General features: G+C 44.8%; 1 long non-coding RNA gene across 1 annotated transcript; it reads left to right on the top strand.

The window, feature by feature from the left end:
• The first annotated feature begins 277 nt into the window (after window positions 1–277).
• LOC106147390 lies at window positions 278–15,502 on the top strand. Its single transcript, XR_001232276.1, has 3 exons — window positions 278–404; window positions 13,884–14,028; window positions 15,418–15,502. It is a non-coding gene; the product is annotated as an uncharacterized LOC106147390 (long non-coding RNA).
• Window positions 15,503–16,657: the final 1,155 nt, after the last annotated feature.

Raw genomic sequence — 16,657 nt, 5'->3', positions numbered from 1 at the left:
TATTCATTGTGCATCAGAAATGATAATCTCTCTGAGCGTCAAATGTGTCATAAAATCCAAGCGAATGGGGTCCGAGTTAACTCTGCCCTCTGTCTTCCGTGCACAGACTCAGCCCATTTCCTGAGCTACTCTGGGCCTGCAGCTTGGGGTGGCCCTGCCAGGCCTGCCTTTTCTCCTCACTCCCCGGACACATCGTCAGGCCCACAGCGCAGGCCAGGAAATTGGTGGGTGGGGCTGCAAAAGGTCATGCCGCCGTGAAGGGACAGGGGGCTGGGATTCGGTCTTGCCAGAAGAGAACTGAGGTCTTTCTTCCTGGCCTCCTAAGAGGGCGCCATCCACCACGGTGATCAGATCTCCAAGATTAATGCAGTGTGTCAACGGGACTTTCAAGGCACTTTTTGAAGGTAAACAAGTCACTATCACCTCTGCTTGGAGTTTATGAATTACTTTTCCTCTCCTGGGAGAGAAAGGGGAAATCTACACTAATTGAGCCTAAAGCAGGGGCTCAAGTTTCTCCGGGTCATTCTTTACTTGCAGTCGCTGGGGATCCTAACCAGGTGCTATTTTAAGAGGTTCTCCCTTCAGCAGGATTTGCAGAAACACCAAACCTCCCGAGAGGTGAGGTTCCAAGGCCTAAGCCACAGCTGACCAGTTTTCCTCCCCCGGGCACCACATGGGGCCCCCTGCAAGGTCTTAACTACCCTGATCTTATCTCCTCCTAAGGAATTTTCCCACGGGGAGGCAGGAAAGGTCATCTGTGAGCCTGGTCAGGTGCCCCTGGTCAGAGCGCACCCCGTTCTGCTTCCCGGGGGCTAGAGAAGTCCACACCTGTGTGCTGCTGGGCCTCTGTTTCCTCAGGTTTTCCAGGGTCCCCTCCTCCCCCTTCAAGATGGCTGAAAAACCTCCAGGTACGCCAGGAGGTTTTATTTACAGTAGCTCCCACTTGACAAGGTTTTGAACTCTTTCAGCCTGGGGATGGGCGCAAAGTCAGCAAAGGCTCCCTAAGGCAGGAGGTCTTCAGTGCCACATCCTCAGGATTCATGTACCATCTTTACGACCTTTATCACATCTGTGTTCTACCAGTACTGTCATGCGTGTTTCATTAAATCATTTGTTCTCTTCTTTAACAATTTGATAAAGGCATATTGGGAACGGGAAAGGCAAATGGCAAATGAATACACACGTACTCTACTTACCATAGTCACGATGGAAATAAATATAGCAACTACCCCTCAGAGTGAGAATGAGCAGCGTAAAACTCCACAGAGTGAGACCCCTGATCTCTCACACATCAGGTGAGGGAAAGAGGACAGCGCTTGTGACTCCATTTGTACCACTGATGCTCCATACAGGAAAAACCTCTGCTGCTAGGAGTCAGGAGAGGAGGCTCTGGGAAGGAAACACAGTGACTGGACCCGGACCAGGGCTCTGGAGGCCCACAAAGTTCTGCTTCCTGAATTTACAGCAATAGAATTCTGATGTTCACCCAGAGAGCCTGTCCCCCTTTCCAGGTTGCTCAGCCTGTGATAGGTTCGTTCAGTTCAACATCCAGTTAATATCAGGTATTATGCTCAACTTTAGTGCCCCTCTCAAATAAAAAAAAAAGTTTAAAAATAAGGAGAATTACAGCAGCCAAATTCTGCTGGTTATTCCTTACTCGGTTCTAGCCAGAAACCACGGTCACTTCCGGGCTTGAGACCAAGGCCTGCTGCCCTGCTGCAAGAAGTGACCAGGTGCCCACAGGGGTTGCAGCAAGAACCAGGCTTTCTCCTTGTCCTAGGGAAAGGAAGTGACTTTCTGCAGGGTGATTCACAGCTCTGTAGAAACACCCCGGGAAAACACTGAAGCAGGCTGCGTACTCCCACCTCCAGGTGAATGATTACAGTGAGATACGGTGGACAGCCGCGGGTGCGAGGGAGGCCCGTGGACGGGTGGCAGGGCGAGGGGCCCGGCAGAGTCCTAGTTGACCGCCTCCATGGCCGGGATGAGCCCGGTGCAGCTGCACAGCGGAGGAGCTGGCTTTGGGAACTTCACCCGCTGCGCTGGATTCAGGGGGCGCCGGAGGCCAGATGCTGAGGGCCTTGCGCTCTTTACGGGCCTGGATCTCTGATCTGGCCTAGAGAGTGAATTCGTGCACCCACCCTCCCAGGGGCTGGTGGAAAGGGCCAGACACCTTGCCCCGGATTCGCAGGTTCTGGGGTTCAGCGAAAGCCTCCTCAGCACAGAAGGATCTGGGCCCACGGCCACGCGGGAAAGCCCTGAGCCCAAAGGCTGAGCTGCAGTTTCCCCGGCGCCCTCCACCCCTCACTGAGGATGGTTTCCTATTAAGCGTTAATGATTAAATCGGGGTTCTCCATTAACCCCGCGCAGGCCTTTGTCTCCGGCCGCCTAGGAACCTCCACCTTTGAAATGCCACATAAAAATGATAAATGCCCTTTTCCTCCCTCCCGGGGTCGACAGGTCCCGATTCCCTTTAAAGTCTGAGTGGGTAGCACAGGGCGCGCCTTGTTTAAACACAAAAGCGCAAGGCCGACCTGGGCTGCGCGGGGACAGCGGGGCGGACCCTGAAGACGCACGGCAGCTGCGGGACGAGGAGTGGGGGGCGGGGCGCGGGCCCGGAGCCAGGGCTGCTGTGTCCAGCGGTGCTGCCTTCCTGGGAGGCGGATGTGCTGCGGGCCGCAGACGATGTGAAGATCTGTCGCTTTGCGATGGGTCAGCCTTGCAGCGCTGGTGGCCATAGTGACAGCAACCAGGAGGATGCTGGAGGAGCTTGTAAATCAAGGCTGACAGAAAAAGGGCATCGGCATTGGTGCTCTGCAGCGGGCAACACTCAGGGCAGTGTAATCTAGGCACCCATAGCTTCTGCATCACTCAAGCTTGCGGGACTGGACTCTGCACTTTGATTGGATCCCCAGGTGACCTGAGCACACCTGAATTTGAGACGCCGGAACTACTTCTACTAGTGCTGGTGGTAGTAGTACTGGCTGATTTGTACTGAGTGCTCCACCAACGTCCAGCAATGCTTTGGCACCTTGTTCAGCTGTCCTGTGTAATCCTTATAGCACGCCCAGTGAACCATTTAGCTCAGGAAAAGGTTGAGGTCGGGGAGATTTGGTGCCTTTCCTGAGGTCAGAGAGATTTAGAGTTCCAGGTTGCAAAAGGGGCATATACGGGTCCCATGCAGAAACCTTCTCCAAGGTAGCTCTGCGGGGTTCACTTCAGTTGAGGAGTTAGGGAATGACCACCGGCAAAATCAGAGGACAAATCCTGGAGGCTGAACATGTATCTTGCTGACCTGGATCAGGACTAAGCGTACATGGCCAGAGAAAGATGTGCTTGCTCCAGCCTCCCACCTCAGACTGGGGGTACCCCAGGAAGTGGGTATGTGCTGGGGGTACCCAGCCCCCTCCATTCTCCCACTCCAGCACAGAAGGATCTTGACACCCTGAAAGGGTTAATTTAGGGCTCACTTGCTCCATAAATCTGTGTTTATCTGCCGAAAAGTAAGCTATTTAGGTTTCTGATTTACAGTCCTTGGTTTTCATAAAAGTCAGTCATTCCCAGTAAAAGAATGTGGGTTAGATTTATAGGATCTGCGTTAGTCTTTAAAGCCCAAAGCTGCTCTATGACTCACCCTCCATAATGTTTTTGCTCTGGCCCAGAGATATGCGTGTGCGAAGAGAAAGATTCAGAGCTCTGCTCTGAAAAATAAGACTTTCGGGGGGAACTAATTATAATGGCGTCAATTGTACTATGCCTGTAAACTTGCCATGCGTGGGCGCCCCTGGAGCCTGTTTTCCAGGGGTTTTATTCCACAGTAAAATGTGCTTTGGTTTGTAGTTGGCATATAAGACCTCCACTACTATGAGCAAATGTTTTCTCCTACCAAATTATTAGAAATAAACAGCCCACCAGTGGAAAGGCAGAAAAATTATAAGCAAGGAAAATAAATCTTGGAATGTTTGCATTTAGTGACTTTCATAAAATGAGTGACTGAACTGAGCAGCTCAACTGGCTAAATGGAACCAGCCTGGTATTTTTATTTTAATTTCAGCTTGTGGTTTGCCAGTGTGAAATGGGGTCAGTGCAAGACACCATGGAAAAAGGCTTTGATGTGTCCTTGAAAAATATTTTGCTCTGTGACTTCACAGTGTTTAGTGTCTTTCTTCCCCTCCCACCCCAGCTTCCAGCTTGACAAACTGCATGTCTAACCCATGACCATCACACATAATAAAATATAGCCATCATCAATAATCTTCTTTCCAACTCCTTCCCCTCCCCCAGAAAGGTCTGAATTCGAGGCAGAATGTCTTACAGTGTAAAGCTAAAATGCTGATCAAGATAACAGAATATGATTAAAGCGGTCACAGGGAGCCAACCTTTTAAACTTTCTCCAAAGGGAAGCCAAGAGGAGGGGAGGGAAGGATTGGGCTGGTGGCCAGTGCAAATAGCACCGGGCTGGGCGGGGTAAAGGTTTGCCAGTGGGTGGAGAAATGGAGTGGATTGGCTTGAGAAGCATGGTAGAACACAATGGCCCCAGAATTCAAGCAAGTTCTCCTTTCCACTTGTATGAGAAAGAAAAATGTGGTTAGACTTCAGGGAGTCTTGCAGAACTTAGGTTTTAATTCCGTCTCAATGTGGATCAAGAATAAGACCTTAGATTTTTTGATCTTGGTCAGAGTCAGAAAGTGTTTGGAGCAGAGCTACAGTGTGTTGCCCAAGGCCTCTACAGTGTGTTGATCGGACGAATGCGACTTGCCCTTGACAGTTGAGGGAACTGATTTCAAAACGCAGAAGAGATGCACAAAGAAGGGGTGCAAGCCTATGTGGGCTCATTCATGTTTCAGTGTAGCTGGGATAAAACCTCCTGCTGGGCCTCATCCTTCCCTCACCTTCACCTTCACTAAGGCGAAGGTCAGTGCTTTGCTAGGTGCAGGGCATTGTGGTAGGAAAAAAATGTGTTCCCTGCCCCAACTGGGTTCCAGGGACAAAGATGATGCAGGCAGTCTACTACAGCAGGCCGTGTAGAAAGTGATGAGGGCAATACAGAGAGACAGCATGTGTGGACATGGAAACCAAGGAAAGCATCAGGAAGTAATGTTTTCACACTCCACGAAGAAGTGAGACAGCAAGAGGGGAGGAACAAGAGAATCTAAGGAGGAAGCAGAATGAATGAATGAATGGAAATGTTTGGAAGTAGGGTGTTTGCTTGTTGGAAAGAGGCAGAAGCTTTTTGTGGGCTCTTCAGGGAATATGTAAGGAGTCCATAGGCCAGGATGGGAAATCTGGGCTGGACTGATTTATAATTCTTGATTCCTTAGACTGATATATAGTCCTCTAAACCTTGCTGAGAAATCTAGACTTAATGCTGCCAGTGCTGGGGATTTTCCCTGACTCACTAGAAGGTTGGGTGCCCTTATCTGTGGTCCCCAAGTTCACACTCACACCCCCTCCCCATCAATCACACTTTTCAGTCTATTGTACAGTGTCAAGTTTGTCTTCCTTATGGGACTGTGACATGAGCCCCTGAGAGTGTTGCCAGTTGTAATAATACCAGCCCCTGACACCATGCGGGAGCATCATAGATATTCAAAAAGTATTGGATGCAGAATTAATGGAACTTTCAACATTGCCATGACCATGCATTGAAGACTTGTTTCGGGGAACAGAGAGCTTGGAGCAGCCTTCAGAGCACTTGGATTCTGGGTCTGAGGGTACACTAGAGTAGGCAGAGTCGGGAAGCAGAGACCCCCTGGTGTGGGCTGGCAGCAGGGGCTGTGGGCTGTGGGAAAGAGAAGCAATGTAAATGTCAAAGACTAGGTCCTCCAGAGCCAGAGCAAGGGGGGAAAGTGAGCGTGGTACAGTGTCAGCATCACAGATGAAGACAGAAGAGGGCAGAGTAGTTTGGAGATGATGGTGACCAGAGGATCCCGGGTATGAAGGGGAGCGGAAGAGAGAAAAAGAGGGAGTTAGCTCAGTTCGGGATATGCCGCCTTGGAAATATGCTATCACTTCCAGAAGACAATTGACAGCAGGCCAGTAGAAATTTAGCACAGAAATATCTGCACTAGGCCAAGATCAGAGCCTGGGAGATTGCTTGTTTTGGGGACATGGCATAGCAGACATTAAATCTGAGATTCCCTCTTCTATGATCTCCATCTGCTCTACCTATTTTAGTTGAAGTCACTTTGGACTCACGGTGGGCCAGCCAATTTTTCTCTGACCTTGTTTTGATTTAACACCTCGTAAATTGGAGGCCTTTCTAGGCATTTGAAGGGTGGCCCCCTCCAGAACATTGGGAAATAGCGTGGTTGGCAGGAACCTTGAACCTCGTGTCACATTGTAATAAGTGGTGTTGAACAATGAACTCCAGGCCCCATGTGTTAGCTGTTTTGCAATACCACACATTGTCTGCTGTAAGTGGCTCTGAAAACAAGTATTTTCTCCGCATAAATTGGAGCTGGTTGGGGAGATCCATGATGACGGTATGGAAGGCCCAACCCTCACATCCAAGTGGCAAAGAAATAGAAATGTAACTAAGGGCAGAAGGGACAATGAGGAGGAAATACAGGGCCAGGATGGAAGGAAGTGCAGAGAGTGGAAACTATGAACTGCAAGAGATAGGCCTGAACTTGAGCCTGGACAGTCAGGGCACTTCTGGAGATTCTAAATGTGAAGATCCAGATGAAGTGGTGAGGGATAAGGCTCTGCCTAGGAGTCCTGTAGAATATAGTAGAGGCTTCTACCTTGAAAGCCAGCCAGGAAGAGCTGATATCCCTGAGAGGCAGGCAGCAAGGGAGAGAAGGGCCCTGATGAAGAGTCCCACATAACTTAGAAGATAAAACAGAGGTTTCTTTCCAGGCCAGCTCTAGGCCAGCAGCTGCCTCATAACATTCTGCCCAGGTCACATCTCCCTAGCACAGTTACTGCATCATGCCTGCCACTTTCTGAAGCAGTTCTGAAAGTCCTATTTTGTGAGTGTCTTTTCAAGATGTGATCAAAACTACAGTGAATGCTGCTGCTGAGTGCCACCCAGTGAAAAGGTCAGCTCATGAAAACATTGCAATGTGTTTCCATCCACTATATGCACTGAATATGGCCCCATGTGACACTTACCTTTGGTCAAAGTTGATGACCATGAAAGGTGAATGTTTTTAATTGATTCTGGACATCCAGGCGGCCATGACAGCTCAATTAAAGACATGAAAGAAGACTTCCAGAGCTGCTTCAGAAAGTGGGATGATGATGAGATAGGTATATTTGAAGCATGGGGAAGTATTTTGAAGGGTATTAATGGCAAGATGACTTTTACTGTAATAATTTTTTAAATTTAAGCATTAACTATACTTTTAGATGATACAGTACTAAGAAGTGTGTGTGTGTGTGTGGTGAAATATACATGCCATGAAACTTAACATTTGAGCTATTATAATGCTAGGATTCAGCAATGTTTAGGGCCTTCACAGTGTTGTACAAACATCACCATAATCTAGTTCCAGAACATTTTTATCACCCTTCCCCCCAAAAAACCATGTATGTATTAAGCAATCATTTCTCATTTTTACCTCCTCATAACCCTACACAATAACAAATCTACTTCCTGGTTCTTTGTATTTGCCTCTTCTGGACATTTTATATTAGTGGAATCATATGATATATAGCCAGTCCTGGCTGGCTTTTTTTTCACTTAGCATAATTTTTCAAGATTCATTTCTGTTGTACCATGTATTAGCACTTTATTAATTTTTCTTTCTTCCTGACAAATAGTATCCATTGTATGGGCATATCATTTGGTTTATCCATTTACCAGTTGATAAATCTTTAAACTCTTTATGCCTTTTGGCTATTGTGAATAATTCTGTAATGATCGTTCATGTACAAATTTTTATTTGGACACTTGTTTTCAATTATTTTGGATCTAAACACCTAGAAGTAGAAATGTTAAATCACTTAATTCTGTATTTAACTTACTAGGGAGCTGCAAATCTGTCTTTCACAACAGCACCACCACTGTACATTCACATTAGGCTTCTGCTTCTTCCACATCCTCACCAGTGCTTGTTATTTTCCTTTGGTTTTGATTATTGCCATCCTAACGTGTGTGAAGAGGTATGTCACTGTGTTTTGATTTACATTTTCTAGATACAAACAGTGTGGAGGATCTCTTCATGTACTTCTTGACTATTTGTCTATCTTATTTGGAGAAATGCCTATTCAAGTCTTTATTTATTACTTGGGTTGTCTCTTTGTTGTTGACTTGTAAAAGCTCTCTATTGCATTATCAAATATATGACTTGCAAATATCTTCTTTCATGCTGTAAGTTATCTATGCACTTTTTGATTGTTTGTTTGTGTTTTGAGACAGGCTTTCACTCTGTAATCCAGGCTGGCCTTGAACTCATTATGTAACCCAGGCTGGCCTCCAAATTATGTAAATCCTCCTGCCTCAGCCTCACGAGTGCTGGAATTACAGGCACCTGCCACCATGCCCAGCTCCCTATGCACTTTTTTACTAGACTGAAAAAAGTTTTTTTGATAGAAAAATGTTTTAATTTGATGAAATCTAGTACAACAATGTTTTTCTTTTGTTGATTTCCTTTCTATGTCATATCTAGGAGTCCATTGATAAGTCCAAGGTTATGAATCCTTATCTCTATGCTGTGTTCTAAGAGTTTCAGCTGTTCTATTTAGGTCAAATAGAAACTTTTACAGAGATGTGTGTGAGTTCAAAGGAAATCAATGCTGAACAGTGCAGTGCCAAGGGCCAGGCAGGAAGGGAAGCTGCTACATCCCCACGGCTGAGGAGCACAAACTGCAAACAGAGCTGCAGCTGTACAGAAAAGACTGGCCATTGGGCATGTGTCCTTCAGTAGAGGGACACATCCAACCCATGGTGCCCCAGTGAGGAGGCAACCAAGGACTTTTCTCTGTTGTGACTTTTTGCTGGTGTCTTGCTCCCCCACCAGCCGAATCAAAGAGTAAGAGAGCTGGCAGATGCAGTCAGCCATTCAGGTCAGTCTTTCAGGCCACTGAACTGAGGAATAAGGAGAGAACAGATCTGGAGATACAGTCATCAGGATGACAGCCCACAGAGATGTGCAAGTCCTAATCCTGATACCCTGTGGACGTGAGGCAAAAAGGACTTCGTAGATCTTACATATCTTGAGACAGGGAGAGCGTTCTGTATTATCCAGGTAGGCTCAGTATAATCACAAGAGTCCTTGTAAGGAAAAGGCAGGAGGGTCACTGAATAGAGAAGAAGATTTGAAGATGCTTACCTACTAGTTTCGAAGATGGAAGAAGAGACGATAAACCAAAGAGGTGATCTCTACCACCTGGAAAAAGAGTAGGAAGTACATTCTCCCCTAAAGCCTCCAGAAGAAATGTAGATCTGACAACTTTATTTTGTCCCAGTGAGACCCACAAAGTGCACAATAATAAATCTGTGTTGTTTTCAGCCACTATACTAGGTTAGTGGTCATTTATCATAGCAACGAAAAGAAGCTTCCACAGGAGGGGCAAGTGGAGGTTCCCTCTGCTGAGACCTGGATTACTGGTGTGGAAAGAACTCCAGGTTATCACATTTATTCTCATGAGATCAAATTTCATGAGTCCTTGATTTATTTCTCAAGAGGGGAAGATGGCGTAACTGTCCTTCATGATTATAGCTCATATGTTTAATCAGAGACGTTGAATCACTCTGGTGGAGAAGCAGGGATTTCTTATAGAAAGTGAGGCATATAGCACACTGCAGGCTGGTAGGAAATTCTATGCAGGGTGCTTGCCTACGGTATTGAGTCTGAAGTCAGTTTAATTCAGCCATTCCACCAGTGAGGAGGGAAAATGGGTATGAATAGAAGAGCAAGGCTGAACTAGAGCCATGAGGACTATTTGGAACCCAAGGTGGTCTTCCCATCTAACTCTGAGGACATGGATGATCTGCTGAAGAAGCTATGCCCTTTGCCACAGAAATGCACAGCACCTGACCCAGGAATTGGAGGAGACAGAGGAGGTGCTAAAGGTGCCCTGAGCCAGCAAAGTGAGAGAGCAGAAAATTAGCACATGCATGAGCTGTGGCAGTGCACTATACTGACTGCTATGATTTAGATCTAGAATGTCCCCCAAAACCTCAGGTGTTCAGAGGACAGGGCTTTGGGAAGTGATTGGATATGGGGGCCACTGTGCTCATCAATGAATTCGTCCACTAATGAGCTTGGTAGCTGAATGTGCTGTTAGGAGGTGGGGCCTGGGAGACAGGTGGCTGGGGGCATGATGCGAAAGGGTGTATTTCCCTCCCAGCTCCTCCCTTCATTCTCTGCTTTCCGACCATCATGATGTGAGCAGCTTTACTCTCTACCTGCCACACTATTTCCGTCTTGGAGCCAGACCACCATTGACTGAAAGTGTGAGTCAAAATAAGCCTCTCCTCTTTTAAATTGTGGGTGCCAAGTACTGTGTCCCAGTGGTGAGAAGTATCTTGTGACTAAGGCACCAACATTTAGAGCATAAAGTAGGTACAAACCACTTGCATTTTCTGAAGCTCCCACAGATAGCTCTCGTGCCCAAGCCAAACTTAGAACTTTAAAAGAAAGGAAATTCTGGGAATCATGATTCCAGACTATCTAGGTTGATAGGTTTCAAAATTAATGATGTGGAGAATCAACCTTTGTTAAATGCCTACTATGTGCCAGAGACTCCAGCTTCACTGCCTCATTTAACTCAACCACCTTGTCAATTACGTCCATTTCACCCACAAGGAAACTGAAGCTTAGAGAGGTAAAATGCTATACTAAGCCATACAGCTACTCTGGAATGAATTCAGGAGATGTCATCATTATTCATTAGAGAAATATAAGTCAGAGCCATAATGAAATGCTTCTTTTCATCACTAGGATACTGTAGTGGCTGACTGATTGCATCAACTTGAGAAGTTTAGAAGCTCAGCTAAATCTGCTCAGTAATTCTACACCCTAGGATGTAGAAAACCCACCATACCATGGCTTGTCACCTGGATAGTATAAAGGGAAACTAAGGAAAGATGGATCTGCTTCTCTTCTTCAGAGGAGCTCCTTCAGCTTGGATGTCATCTCCTGGCCTCCAGTACAGACTCTTCAGCTTCCATCGTAGACTCTTCAACTTTTTGATGCAGGCTCTTTGACTTCTACCATGGATTCTTCAGCCTTCTGGTATAGACAACTCTTCAGCCTGCGGTCACAGACCCATCGGCCTCCTGATACGGACTTGCATGGGACTCTGTAGTGTGCTCCAGGCCTTGGACTGAAACCTTCGGTCTCCAGTGTGCAGACACCCTCTGCACTCTTCCTCATCCAACTCTGGCTGACCATTGTAAACCAGTCTTGTAATTTCCTGCACATTTGTATATCTTGTGTTATGTCTGTGTCTCTGGTAAACACTGACTCATACAGGTTCTCATAATAGAACAGATGGAAAATAACAGAGGTTGTCAATGATGTGGAGAAATTACAATCTTTATACATTGTTGATGGGAATGTAAAATATTGCAGCTTACTTTGGAAAACAACCCAGCAGTTCCTCAAAATGCAATGCATGGTGTTGCCCTATGATCCAGCAACTCCTATACATAGATGTATACCCAAGAGAAATAAAAGCACAGTTCCATGCAAAAACTTGTACATAAAATTCCATAGCAGCCTTATTCATAATTGGCTTATTCATAATTGCCTTATTTATAATTGACCCAAATTGAAAACAACCCAAATACTCACCAACAGATTACCTGATAAGTAAAAGGTGTTCTATGCATATAATGAAATATTATTCAGCCATAAAAAAGAAATGGTGTACTGGAATATGGTTCATCATGGCTGAACCTTGAAAACACTATGTTAAATGAAAGAAGTCACACAGGTGGTAGCCTATTGTATGATTCCACTGAAATGAAAGGCATAGTATAAGCAAATCCAAAGAGAAAGAGTGAAGATTAGTGGTTATTTAGAGCTGGGGTGGGGCTTAAGGGTAAGTTAGGAGTGACTTCTAATGGATACAAAGTTTCTTCTGAGGTGTTTTTAACACTACACTAACTGATTATAGTGATAGCCGCACACCTCTATGAATGAACTAGAAAGCATAGGTTTGTGGCATATCTCAATAAGCTGTTTTAAAAGTCATGCTTCAGTAAAGGGAAAGCACAGAATCCAGCAAAGGTTTCTGTGATTCCAAAGCCACACTGCCCCCTCAGTAACAGCAAACTCCCAAGGTCACTGGGCAGAAGAACCACCTAGGGAGCTTGTTAACCACACGGACTCCCTTCCTTTCCTGATCCTGGGTGAGGTTCAGGAGTCTGTGTGCTTCATGAGACCCCCAGGTAAGTCAGGTCCGGGTGGTATGAGACACACCTGGAAAAACACAGCCCCATTTTGCATAGGACTCATACCTCTCAGAACCAATGAATGGCATCTTGGAAGCCAATGAGATTAGAGAAAGTAGGTTTTTTTTATTTTAAAAATTTAAAAACTGACCAAACAACAATGAAGACAAAATCAAAACAACACAAAAACAATAAAAATGATACATGACCTCAAAACAAAATGATAGAAATTTACAGTGGTTGCTATATTACATACTGTTATTTTCAATGAAGTTGCTCAGTCCACTAGACATAAGAATGTAAGATTGATCAAAGACAATAATAAGTAAAAAAAACTAAAAAAAATTTAAAACATTAAAAAATTAAAAAATAAAACATTGCAAATGATGCAGAGCTTTACCATACAAGATGGTAGGAGTTCAACAGTGGTTCTTATACTGCATATTGTTTTCAGATCAGTCATTCTGATTACCAAATTCAAGCCTGCAAAATTGATCAAGAAAAAAGAAAATTTTAAGCATTGACTGTTCCTCTCAACAGTCCACAGACATCAGCAATACACCTATTCCAGCTGTCCTATTCCAGCTATCCTTATACATATAAATTTTGTTTTTCATTTAAAAAAAAACAAAATATACAAACAACAAACATACTGAGAGAGAAATAAGGGAAACCATACATTTTACAATAGCATCCAGAAAGCTGAAATACTTAGGAATCAATCTAACAAAAGAAGTAAAAGATCTATAGAGTGAAAATTACACTACTCTGAAAAAAGAGATTGAAGAGGATTTTTAAAAATGGAAAGATAGTCCTTGTTCATGGATAGGAAGAACCAACATTGTGAAATGGCCATACTCCCCAAATTGTTATACAGATTCAATGTAATTCCAATGAAAATACCATTGGTATACCTCACAGAGAAAACATTCCTAAAACATTCCTAAAATTTATCTGGAGCCAAAAGAGACCCAGAATAGCAAAAACAATCCTGGGCAACAAAGGCAAGGCAGGATCACAATCCCTGATTTGAAATTATACTACAAAGCTACTGTGATAAAATCAGCATGGTATTGGGGAAAAAAAAACAGACCTGAAGATCAATGGAACAGACTGGAAGATGCAGGCACAACCACAAAGACACTCAGACACCTTATCTTTGATAAAGGGGCCAAACAAGTTCACTGGAAGAAAGATAGCCTCTTTAATAAATGGTGCCAGAAAAACTGGCTTTCCACATGCCAAAGGCGAAAACTAGACCCAAGTGTATCACCATGCAGCAAAATAAAGTCAAAATGGCTTAAAGATCTAAATATTAAGACAGACACACTACATCTAATGGAAGGGAAAGTAAGTGTCTTGAAGACATAGGGGTAGGTAGAGAGTTCATGAACAAAAACCAAACTGCATGGGAAATACTTCAAAAAATGAACAACTGGGATCTCATCTTATTGAAAAGATTTTGCACATCAAGAGAAAGTAGTTTTTGAAGGTTAATTTTTCTATGGAAAGTAATTTTTCTTTTCTTTTTCAGAGATGAGGTAGAGGGAAAAGAGAAAGAAGTAAGAGAGATGGTAGAAGGCCACAAACTAGGAGGTCTGTTGAAGGGAGCTACGGAGAGGGCTGGGTCAGAGACGCGGCTGGAGGAGGGTGCCCTCAGCAGAAGAGGAATTCAAAAGGTTTGTGGAAATGACTCCAAAGAGGAACGAGAGCAAATACACCCACTCTACCTGAGTGTACCACCTGCTCGGAGCTTCCGAGATGCCTTACTTCATTCTCAAGTGCAACCCTTGAGAAAGAGAATTTCACTTTATATCATCAGTTCTCTGGGGCTCGTTTTTGAAGAATTAATCTGAACAAGATTGGAATGCACCCAGCAGTGGAGGTTAAATTTCAATCTTTTTGTGCTGTTATATCTTTGTTCCCTTTACCTTCCCCTTGAAGTAGAAATGATTGATGCTTAAGTAGCTTTGGCTATTGAGTAATATTTACTCAGACTGTAGGAGAACAAGACAGGGCTTTAAAATAAGGTGGAAATTTTTCCTTTGAATGGCACTAGTTGAACCTTTGAAAGTTAAGTGTATTCCCAATTGTGTAGTATAATAAAGATGGAGGAGACCAGCAGGCAAAAGTTCTCCCACAAATGACCAGCATACACTGGCTAAGTGGAACTTAAATAGGCTCATGAAACCACCTGAGCTGAAGCCCCTGGTTATAAATATTGACTGAGCCCTGAATTGTTTTGAGAGTATTTTATATCATTTAGTGATCTTTTCAACCCAGGAACTGGAGTGCTTGGTAAATAAGCCTTTAAAGCTATGAAGAAAGAGGGAAGTCATGTTCATGTATTCCAAACTCTCTAGATAATGCCGGCCACCTCCTCAGAGCTCAGGGAGGACTGGCAAAGAAAAGTAAGCCACTCCCCCACACCTGTGATGACGATACTTTTCCCTGGAGGGGCCCCGAGGCGCTATTCATTCAGTCTCTTTTGTGTGTGGATTTTTCCCTTATTGATAAGTTTAAGTTGCCTGTGTATAATAGTGGCCACTGGGGCAGAAACCAACCCAAAACACATCCAAAGACTTTCACAGCACAGTTGCATTTGATGTTAAAATCTAAAACTACCCAAGCAAAATCAGAGAAGAGTAATTACTTCCTCCTCTTCATTTTGCTAGGCCACCCTAGAAATTGAATTGCTAACCTTTGAACCTGTGGGCTGAAGATGAAGTGAGGGAATTGTACTCTCCTGGGAAACAAGAGGGAATTAGATTTTCTGCAGTCTTTGGTGATGGGCCATTGGCAAGCCTTTGGGGTGTACTGTTAAGGCTTGTATCCAGGTGTGCGCCCAAAGCCTCCTGCATACCTCATGCAGTCATAGGTGGAGCTTTTCATAGGTAAGGAGCTTTTCAGATATTTTCAAGTGTGTGATGCTGGGATCAAGGATGCAGTGCTAGGATTAAGGGTGTGAGTGCTACTTGTCCTAAGGGTGAGTAGCCTGGATAAAATATAAGGGACAGAAAGAGTGTCGTTGCTTCTCACTGATTGCTCATGGCTTATTGTCATTGCAGATTGTCTTCTGCTCTAGAGTGCCCCTCTGCCATGCCACCCTGCCTTAGACCTCGTCAATTACGGACTGAAACCTCTACAAACCCTGAGCTAAATAAACCTTTTCTACTTTAACTTTGGATGTTGGATATTTTGTCTCAGCAACAAGAAGAGTAACTAAAACAAGCACCACAAGGAAACTACCTTTTTGTCCTCTGGCTGGCATGGGAAGTGGAAGGAAGAGCTGAGAGTTTTCTTGAGCATCCCACCCACCATGCTTTGGTCCTTGGTCTTCCAGGAGAAAGTGGCATCCTTTACTGAGCAGACCATCACCCAATGCCATCTAGTCCCACTAGACTGTGACCAGCTGTGGGTCAGGCCCAGTGTGAACGGGATAGAAGGATGGGGCAGAGTGTCCACCATTTCCAAGTGGGGATCTCTGTGCTGGTGCCCCAGAACAGGGCTAGTATCTTATATATCAAAAATATGTCTACCTCCTAATCCCCACAGCATGTGAATATGACCTTCTGTGGGAAAAAGGATGTGGTAGATGGGATTGTTAAAGACCTTTGGATGAGAGATTATCCTGGTGGGTGCAATGCAATCATAGTGTCCTTAGAAGAGGAGACAGGAGTGCCTAAGTCCGAGACAGAAACAGATGTGGTACAGATGCAGAGATCAGTGTGACTTGAGGAAGGGACCATAAGCCAAGGAATGCAAGCAGTAGACCCCCAGCACCTCCAGAAGAAACATAGCCCTGGGGATGGCTTGACTTTAAGATTTCTGATTTTCAGAACTATGGGGTGACATATTTGTGTTATCTCAAGCCATAATGTTTGTACTGACATATCAGCAGTGGAAAATTAATACACAGAGCAAAATAATGTCCCTGATAGGCAAGTTTTTTGAAAAAGGAAGTGTGTCACTGATAAAGCTGGAAGTGTCAGGATTTCTCAGGAATATCCCTGCAGATGCACCCTCCCTATTCACTCTGTGACCCCTGGGCTGATGAAACTTTCAAAGAGTTGAACGCTAAGAACAACCTCTCCTGTCCTCACTGAAACCTGTACCTCTCCCCAGCACAGGGGAATAATGGGGAAGGACAGAAGTAAAGGTCCATAATCTTTCTTCTGCCTCTGAGCCTTCAGCCTTGGCTGGTGCTTCTCAACATTGATGTCATCACCTTCAAATCACCTGGAGAGTGTTAAACACCTTTGAGTGTCTGGCCTCACCCCTAGGGATTTAGATCTGCTTGGCAAATAG

The sequence above is a fragment of the Chinchilla lanigera genome, unplaced genomic scaffold (genome assembly GCF_000276665.1).
Source record: "Chinchilla lanigera isolate Chin_1 unplaced genomic scaffold, ChiLan1.0 scaffold00150, whole genome shotgun sequence".
In the NCBI taxonomy this organism is placed as follows: domain Eukaryota; kingdom Metazoa; phylum Chordata; class Mammalia; order Rodentia; family Chinchillidae; genus Chinchilla; species Chinchilla lanigera.
The sequence above is the reverse complement of the archived record's forward strand: the minus strand, read 5'-3'. Positions and strand labels throughout refer to the sequence as shown.